The sequence below is a fragment of the Sinocyclocheilus grahami genome, unplaced genomic scaffold, assembly GCF_001515645.1.
Source record: "Sinocyclocheilus grahami isolate Dianchi unplaced genomic scaffold, SAMN03320097.WGS_v1.1 scaffold333.1, whole genome shotgun sequence".
Lineage (NCBI taxonomy): Eukaryota > Metazoa > Chordata > Actinopteri > Cypriniformes > Cyprinidae > Sinocyclocheilus > Sinocyclocheilus grahami.
In genome coordinates, this window is record NW_015505512.1 from 159,498 (window position 1) to 170,157 (window position 10,660).

The 10,660-nt window shown below is 34.5% G+C and overlaps 1 pseudogene; it reads left to right on the forward strand.

Annotated features, from left to right (window-relative positions):
• The window catches only part of LOC107602700 (hepatocyte growth factor-regulated tyrosine kinase substrate-like), a 25,257-nt pseudogene extending 17,450 nt beyond the window's left edge, over positions 1–7,807 (forward strand).
• Positions 7,808–10,660: the final 2,853 nt, after the last annotated feature.

Consider the following 10,660-nt stretch of genomic DNA (forward strand, 5'->3'; position numbering starts at 1 on the left):
AACAGGTGGATTAAGTCATTCATTCACAAAAACTGATTTGCAGAAATGGAGCAAGCGCTAAGTAGAAGATTTGATTATCGGGGCCAGTATAAACATGTGGAAAAGCTGATTGTGTGTATGTTTAATTCAACATCTTCGCTGTTTCCCGTAGCCTGCATGTAAGCAGCTCTCTCTACCGCAAAGGAGATAATAATGCTGTTTTACTCGACGCTGAAGTACAGAACTAACATTACATCTGAAGAAGACATATATTGCTTTCAGTTGCTTAGTTTCCGGAACTTTGTATCATGGCTTGTGTGACGCTGTGCTGTAATACTGGGGTTACCCTCATACATAACACTCTAGGATTCCCTAACGACACGTATACAGTGATATAAGACCTCAGAAAGCGCTTTATTGATGATGCGAACTATATCGACAGTTAAGCAGATGTAGAATAAGAACAAACGCGCAAGGTTTCACGCTGTTTCCCTCAGAAATCTGTTAAAGAAAATGCATTACGCGGCTCAGTGCACTAACGCAATGACGGCTAATAAACAGTGTTAATTTCGTTGACGAATAATTTTCGTCAATGAAATTTTTTTCACCGACTATAACGAACTAAAACTTTTTGAATGACAAAAACTATGATGAAAATTTATTGACATTTTCATCAACGAATAAAAACGAGACGAAAATGTTAGGGAGGGACGATTTGGGAAGAGATTCATTCAGAACGAATCTGCTGCATAGTTAGGAGATTAAGCATAATCATCGGGACATAAGCTAAAATACACTTGCTGCACGTCTCATAAAACGTTCAAAATTTTAAATGTGTTGGGAGTAAGAGAAGAGCAGACATATGGATAAATCTGACGACGCAAGAGAGAACTCATTTCGGTCCGGAGAGATGAGCGCAGACACTGAAGCATACACACACGGAAAGCGCGTCTCACAGCACACAAGTACTCTCGCGTCGCACTCGCATGGATGGAGAATTACACACAAAATTTTGATGAGTATTCACGTAAAAACAGTTGATTACGTCTTAAGTGAACGTAAACAGCAGGGAGAACGTGTATCACTACATTGCACTCATTGCAGCTGTGCATTTGGTTTTAAAGGGACAGCAGCCTAATTTAGTTGCTATTGTCCAGTCATTTATGTTAATCAAGCAACAAAAGAAAGACAGAAAATCACTCACTGCTCTTAACTGAAAAACTTTAGTAGCCCTAAACATTAATCTAAATTTATTTATAGAAATAAATATGTTTGCTTGAAAGAATGAAGAATATGGTAAACAAGTTGCTATAAAGAATGCATAATTAGCCTATATAACCATTGGTATTTCATTAAAAAGAAGACCATGTGCTTGTTCTTTATGATAAGTGGTTTAATTTAATTTTAACATAAAGGCATGTTGTGTGTCACCGCAGTTAAATCAGTGTCTATCATGATAAAACCTTAATATCAAACCTATATAATGAGTTTGGAAATTTTAGAGAAATGCTTAATAAATGCATTATACTGTAACTAAACCCATTAGATTTTTAGCCGACTTAATTTACTGTAGATTTAGTCGACTAAAACTAAAAACAATTCCGATGACTAAAATATGACTAAAACTAAATGGCATTTTGGTCAAAAGACTGACTAAAACTAAATCAAAATTTGCTGTCAAAATTAACAGTGGTATTAAAAGAACAAACTCAGATCTTACTGATGATGCAAACTATAAACAGGCAGATGAGGATATGAACGAGTTATGGAATGCGCAAAACTGCATGTTAAACATTTCCCATAAAGACAACACTAAACGTGGTTTAATGCATCAAGACATATGAGCCCACAACCCACAAAGTTTCACCAAACCATTTTTTTTCTCCCATAGAAAACCAAGCGCGGTAGTTTTAGGTTTGATATTCGCTGCATATTTGCCTAGGCTGCTTTATGAACCGTCTGCAAATTTACCTCGCAGTACAAAATGAAGTCCAATAATTTATTCAAATTAATGTTTACAGTAAATTAATAATTTACTCAAACTGATTAAATGTATATTGCCAATAACTCTTAACTTTCCCTAAGTATGTACCCTACACAAATAAATATATATATATTATTATTTATTTTTTTTTTTAATTACAGTAATTAACCAAAATGGGTTTTTTCGTGTTCCAAATGTTGTATGTTACTAATGACCAGACTGTCTTAATTCTTAAGAAATTTCTGTAATTCATATAAAGTTTTTTTTTTATGTTCCAAAGGTTGTAGTACATTCCTAGTGACTAGACTGACATAATAGGTGAACTTTTGCTAATACCTCCCTTACTGTACATAAAGTATGCAATATTTTGTACTCCAACCTTTGGAACATGAAAAATCCCTTTTGGAACCTTACAGATTTTTTTGTTTGTGTTTTAAGTAATTGTGAATGGTACATACAGTAAGGGTGATATTGGCAACATTTCACATGAAGTAAGTCAGTCTTGTAACTAGCAACGTACAACAACCCGTGGAACATGAAAAATAAATCCTTCTGGTGAATTACTGTAGGTTTTTTTTAAGATATTTGTGTACTGTACATACCGTAGAGGAGATATTGGTAAAATCTAACCTGTAGTAAAACTTTAGTAGCCCTAAACATTAATCTAAATTTATTTATAGAAATAAATATGTTTGCTTGAAAGAACGAAGAATATGGTAAACAAGTTGCTATAAAGAATGCATAATTAGCCTATATAACCATTGGTATTTCATTAAAAAGAAGACCATGTGCTTGTTCTTTATGATAAGTGGTTTAATTTAATTTTAACATAAAGGCATGTTGTGTGTCACCGCAGTTAAATCAGTGTCTATCATGATAAAACCTTAATATCAAACCTATATAATGAGTTTGTAAATTTTAGAGAAATGCTTAATAAATGCATTATACTGTAACTAAACCCATTAGATTTTTAGCCGACTTAATTTACTGTAGATTTAGTCGACTAAAACTAAAAACAATTCCGATGACTAAAATATGACTAAAACTAAATGGCATTTTGGTCAAAAGACTGACTAAAACTAAATCAAAATTTGCTGTCAAAATTAACAGTGGTATTAAAAGAACAAACTCAGATCTTACTGATGATGCAAACTATAAACAGGCAGATGAGGATATGAACGAGTTATGGAATGCGCAAAACTGCATGTTAAACATTTCCCATAAAGACAACACTAAACGTGGTTTAATGCATCAAGACATATGAGCCCACAACCCACAAAGTTTCACCAAACCATTTTTTTTCTCCCATAGAAAACCAAGCGCGGTAGTTTTAGGTTTGATATTCGCTGCATATTTGCCTAGGCTGCTTTATGAACCGTCTGCAAATTTACCTCGCAGTACAAAATGAAGTCCAATAATTTATTCAAATTAATGTTTACAGTAAATTAATAATTTACTCAAACTGATTAAATGTATATTGCCAATAACTCTTAACTTTCCCTAAGTATGTACCCTACACAAATAAATATATATATATTATTATTTTTATTTTTTTTTAATTACAGTAATTAACCAAAATGGGTTTTTTCGTGTTCCAAATGTTGTATGTTACTAATGACCAGACTGTCTTAATTCTTAAGAAATTACTGTAATTCATATAAAGTTTTTTTTTTATGTTCCAAAGGTTGTAGTACATTCCTAGTGACTAGACTGACATAATAGGTGAACTTTTGCTAATACCTCCCTTACTGTACATAAAGTATGCAATATTTTGTACTCCAACCTTTGGAACATGAAAAATCCCTTTTGGAACCTTACAGATTTTTTTGTTTGTGTTTTAAGTAATTGTGAATGGTACATACAGTAAGGGTGATATTGGCAACATTTCACATGAAGTAAGTCAGTCTTGTAACTAGCAACGTACAACAACCCGTGGAACATGAAAAATAAATCCTTCTGGTGAATTACTGTAGGTTTTTTTTAAGATATTTGTGTACTGTACATACCGTAGGGGAGATATTGGTAAAATCTAACCTGTAGTAAGTTAGTCTTGTATCTAGCAATGTACTACAGCCATTGGAACTGGAAAAAACCCTTTCCAGGGATCTTTTATATGTAAATAATTGTTTACTGTACATATATGAAGGGAGATATTGGCAATCTCATCTGTTGTAAATCACTATGAGCAATATGAGCTTTACAATTTGACAGTATGTTATTTTAAATGTTAAAAGTCATTTTATTTAAAATAACAGCAGCTGGAGATCATGCATCGGTGCTCTACTGCTCTTCCTGCAGCCCCCGGATGTGCAATGCCGAATTTTAACCACTGAATTTGTGGAAGCGAATTTGGAAAGTGAAATAAAATTGACCGAAATTTGCCTGTCGAATATTATACATCGTGTTTTTAAACAGATTGAATATTTTGGAAGTGAATTCTGGAAGGTGAATATGAACTTTTGAATTTTTAATTATGAAAATGTGTGTGAAATATTTTCAATTGAAATATTCACAGCTTAAATAAACAACTATGTTAAATTTCAGGACCTAAAAATGCAAGCCCTGGAAATACAAGGCATTAAAATGCAAGCACTGTAAATGCAATGCATTATTTTTTCAGTTAGTGCTATTCAACGGGCTTTTTTGTTTCAAAGACATATGGCATTATTTTTCTTCCATAAAGAGTCTTCTTTTAAAAACATTTGTTTTTCTTATGACTTCAATTTTTTTAATTGTAGTATATAGATGCTGTTGTCTCAAATCAGTCACTTATGACCTATCTCAGTTAGGTTGCACACTGATGTAGGCATTAGACAGAAAGGCAGCTTTTATCTTTTATCAGAAAATGTCTTTATATCTGTGTAATATCTTCTTGTAGTTGTCCTTTGTGTTTCTCATGTTCATAAGCCTGCTGACTACCAGAGATTTACCAGGATGTGTGTGTTTCCTCACCAGCCACCCCTCCCTCTCCCCCCCTCCTAGGAAAGCCGAAGGGAAGGCCACCAGCACTGGGCAGTCCGAGCTTCCCCCTGAGTACCTGACCAGCCCTCTGTCCCAGCAGTCTCAGGTAGTGCCCACCGAATCAGTAAGTAGTTACATTTCATAGAGGGCTCACTCTCATGGGCATCACAATTATGAAGCATACCACCAAATTTATTGAAACGGACAATAAACCAATAGTTTATCATTCACGCACAAGTTTATTTGGACCCTGAATGCAAAGCAGTTTTGAGGCTCATGAGTGAGAGCACATATTACTGTCTAGTTTGTGTGCTTACCATCAATCCCACTCCAATCAGTAATAAACACTGTATTTAAAGGTGAAGTGTATCATTTCTGTGCCACTAGTATGACCAAATAAAATTACTGAGAAAACAGCTGGCTGTTGTAGGAGTTGTTAATTTAATTATAATATGATAAGAATTTGAAGTCTCTTTGTTCATCAACGCTGCATTTGTTTGATTTGAAAATACAGTAAAAAAAAAAAAAAAAAGAAAAATTTTTACTATTTGAAGCAACTGTTTTCTATTCTAGTTTATTTTCAAATGTAATTTATTCCTGTGATGCAAAGCTGAATTTTCAGCATCATTACTCCAGTTTTCAGTGTCATATGATCTTTCAGAAATCATTCTAATATTCTGATTTGATGCTCATAAAGTATTTCTTACTATTAGCAATGTTGAGAATGTTGATGTTTCTCAGGATTTTTTTTGATGAATAGAAATATCAAAATAACTTCTTCTTTTCTTTATATATATACAAATAAAATGTCTTTACTGTCATATTTGATCAAATTATTGCATCCTTGCTGAACAAAATATTATTTCTTAAAAATAAGAAATATATTTTTTTCTGGCCACTAAAAAAAATCTTACTAACTCCAAACTTTTGAACATGCATATTCATAACAATTAATCAGATTCACAGCAATGGTAGACACAATGTTATGTCAGGCAAATAGACAAATTGCAGTTTCATTTGGTGCTGTTAATATTGTAGAAATTACGCTCTTCACCTTTAATATGATGCACAACATTTAAGTGATCATATCAGTATCAGTGTTGGTGTGTTTTAATTAATTTATTTAGTTTTGTCCGAATCAGTGGAAGCCAATGATTTGACCCCTTACTAATTATTCATTATTAATTATTATTCTATAAAATCCAATATTAGCCAATATTGTTTTTTTAAAAACATAATACAAAAATTGTGTGTCTGCCAAAATTTCTATATTTGTGCACTGGTAATATAGAAATTAAACAATGTAATCAAAACGTGTACGGCTCCCTCTCCACATCTTCCTGTCGTTTTCTTCTTGACCTCCTCTTGCTGCTCTCCTCCTCAGATGCCTCCTAAGAGAGATGAGGCTGCGCTGCAGGAGGAAGAGGAGCTGCAGCTGGCCATCGCACTGTCTCAGAGTGAGGCCGAGGAGAAGGAGAGGATGGTACGATGTCTAATACCTGTAAGCCAGCCGTTCAGCATCAGCATAAATAAGGGGTCATATGATGATTGTGTTTGTTTACAGAGACAGAAGAACACTTACTCTGCGTACCCCAAAGTCGATCCCACCCCTGTGACTTCCTCTGCCCCTCCTGTCAGCACTCTCTACTCCTCTCCCATTGTAAGAAACATTCATTGAAGTTATTAATTGAAACGCCTTGTCTAAATTTATGTTTAATGGATAAATCGTTTCTCTTTTTACCTTTCAGAACTCATCGGCTCCATCGGCTGAAGATGTGGATCCAGAGGTGAAAAACCAACCAGTTCCTTCAAAAATAGTTGATTTTGTATTAGTACAGTAAATATGTCAATAATATAATGTAATTATGTACGCTGCTGTTCCAAAAACCTTTTTTGTTTTTTAAAAATGCTTTTGAAAATCTCTCATGCTCACCAAGGCTGCACATATTTGATTGGAATTACTGTAAATATATATATATATTACTACAATTTAAAATTACTGTTTCTGTTTGAATATGTTTTAAATGTAATTTATTCCTGTGATGCAAATTTTCAGCATCATTACTCCAGTCTGATCCTTCAGAAATCATTCTAAAATGCTTAAAGAAATAAGAACTTTTTGTATTATTATTATTGTTATCAATGTTGTTACAGTCATTTTTTTCAGGATTCTTTCATAATTAAGAAAGCTCAAAAGCAGCATTAGTTTGAAATATAAATCTTTTGTAACATTATGTCTTTACTGACACTTTTGCACAAGTATTTAAGTATTTTTTTCATTTGGAAAAAAGACAATGATTTTTTATCAGGACAAACTTTTTAGTATTATTTATAAAAAAAAATTAAAAAAAAACCTTGATTGGTAGTAAATGGAAAAACCCAGTTAGTGTATTTAAATAATATCTGTATTAATATCTATATTTTCAGCTGGCCCGTTACCTAAACAGAACTTACTGGGAGAAGAAACAGGAAGAGGTTCGCAAGAGTCCCACCCCCTCTGCTCCTGCTCCAGTTTCACTGGCTGAGCCCGTGCCAATCAGCCAACCAGTGGAAAGCCTCGCTCCGGTCCAACCCATCAACATAGTGGAGGTACCTGCAGCACTGGAAATGGAGAACCAAGACAATTGTTGAATCATGTTCTGCACTGAACGTCTTGCATCTGTCTCTTCAGCAGCAGTATCAGAATGGAGAATCTGAGGAGAACCATGAGCAGTTCCTGAAGGCCTTGCAGAACGCCGTCATCACCTTCCTTAACCGCATGAAGAGCAACCACATGCGCGGCCGCAGCATCACCAACGACAGTGCTGTGCTCTCTCTCTTCCAGTCCATCAACAACATGCACCCACAGCTGCTGGAAATACTCAACCAGCTGGATGAAAAGAGACGTGAGTCACGTGTGCATGTTTGTGTCTCAAGCCCGTGTCCACCTGGTATCAGCATTGACACACAGTGCTAAATATAGGTGTAAATGGGGTCCAAAACATGTTGTGATCTGATCTAGAGCTGCGACAACTATTCAATAAAACCGTTAATTATTGCGAAGGAAAATAATCAAAACATAATTTCATTATCAGTTAGTGAGGTCTTTCCTGTGTGCATAGAAAACCTCCTTTATTAATTCATTGATGTCAAATAGTGACAAACACCAAATTAGATTTTTGCTATTAAATAGAATTCAATTTACATTTAGCAAAACAATCATTTGGATCAAAACAGTACACACTGCTAAAGGTTTCAAATGAACCATAATTGTTGTTTATTTGTTAGTTCATGATACATAATGCACTAACTAACGTTAAATTGTACCATTTTTATAATATTTTTTTATAAGAAATTTTTTGCATATTCACTGAAATAATTAGAAAGAAATGTAAAATGAATTGATTTTTATCTAAATAAATTAGATGGGTTTTTTTTATTTCCCACTAAATATTTTAAATATAGTAACTATATTATTATTTATTATATAATTATAGTATTTTCTAGAAATAAATCATTTGAAAATGAATACGTTTCAGGATTTATTTTGATTTCTCACGATTTAATTTAAGGGACAGTAATAACACATGCATAACTGCTTAATATATTTACTCAAATAATTAGAAATAAAATAATTTGTAAATGAATCAGTTTAAATGTAAATATCAAAATAAATTAAACTATGTATCTTGGTTTCAATTTAAAACTTTCTAAATATATTTAGAAACTGCTGCCTTCAAGCTGTTAGCTTGATCTTTTTGTTAATAACTTCCAGTGTAGATAACTACTATTTCCAAATGACACAAAATGTAGGAATATATTGAAGCTGGTTGGGTTGCAGTTTCAAAGTATTGTCCCTAACGCCTTTGAATTACAAGGTGCCTTGTGATAGTGAATGCTGTCTACTCTCTCGCTCAGTGTACTATGAGGGTCTTCAGGACAAACTGGCGCAGGTGCGTGACGCGCGGGCGGCACTGAACGCTCTGAGAGAGGAGCACAGGGAGAAACTGAGACGGGCTGCTGAGGAGGCAGACAGACAGAGACAAATCCAGCTCGCCCAGAAACTGGAGATCATGAGGCAGAAAAAACAGGCAAGTTGCTTTTCTTTTGAGTCTGTGAATCATGTGATGAGGGAACGCTGACTCTGATTGGTTACTGCAGGAGTACCTGGAGATGCAAAGACATCTCGCAATCCAGCGTCTGCAGGAGCAGGAGAAGGAGAGACAGATGCGTCTGGAGCAGCAGAAACACACCGTTCAGATGAGAGCACAGATGCCTGCGTTCTCTCTGCCTTACGCACAGGTGTGCACTGCTACACACACACATTTGACACTTTCAGCGAGCTGATCAATGAATCAGTCATGATAAATATTACACACATTATGTATTTGTTAATTATGTTATCTTTATAAATAGTTAAGTTTACTTTTAATGAGATTTGTAAGTTAGTTGTAGGGCTGGATGATATATGTTTTTTTTCTCTGTTTTTTAATTATATGTTCTAAAATGGCAAAAAAAAAAGTACAAATACATTTTAAAATATTTACGTTTTGTGTTAAATCAACACAAGCAAGAATATTGAAACATATTCAAGTGAAGCATCATGAAACTAGTCTAACAATATGACCACTTCAGGGTTAATATAAAAATATATTAAAGTCATTACAGTGTTCACATGGTTTAATTTGAAATTATTGTCGAAGTCATTGTAAATGTATAGTAAATTAACTATGTCTAATTAGACAATTAAAGGTGCAGTAGGAGATCTTGGAAAATGCTAACTTTAGCCTGATAGCACTGAAAGCGAATGTCCCACCCTCTCTGAAATCGCCGTCCAAAGCCACGCCCCCTGAATGCATAAACACCAGAATACCAGAGACAACATTACTACAATAGTAAACTTCAAAGGATTTCCCCTGCTTAGGGAGCAGGGAACCGCTGGGCTACATCATGTGTCATTTACCTGTGAGAATACTTTATAGTACTGCTCAGACAGAGCGTTTTGATTGGACGAACATTTCTTGGTCCTACGCCTTCCACAGAACATATAAATACAGACAAATACATTTAGACCACTTAACTTAATGATTGCTATCGGGATGTGAAGAGACTTTCAACCAGCATAACCAAAAATGTTTCTGAAGACCATCACCTATTGCACCTTTAACAATTATTTTGATAATTCCTAATTTAATTAATCAATTGCCCCTCACCATTCGTTCCATTCTCATTCCGTTACTGAATGCCAGTTGTCTGAGCACATCGATGTCTGGAAGACCCCAATCTGGATTCCTATTGACAGTTGGTGTAAAACGGGGCAAGACAAGACCGTAGGTTTGTAAGCTGAAAAATGTGTCAACACATCGTCATGCATTAATAAATACCAATATATTGAAACTTAAAATATAAAATAAAGAACTGTGAGTTTGAAAACCCACATCTGGCGTAATGTCTGGTCCAGTTGTTCATTGGAGATTGGTGCGATTGTTCCATTGATAGCGTACGGCTGAGACACATTTCATTACGTAAGGTTTATGATGTGGTTATGCCTGTGTTATCAAAAACATCATATGAAAATGATACAATACTCCAACTCACTCCGTAAGTCATTAAAAGGCAAAAATGCAGCTCAACGAGAATAACCGGAATGGAAGGTCACGTGATTTCTGTAAATGTATAATTTCCTCTATATATTTCTAATGGTGGTCATCTGATATTTAAAAAGCTGTGTGATGCAGGCTGAGACCACACTGAAAA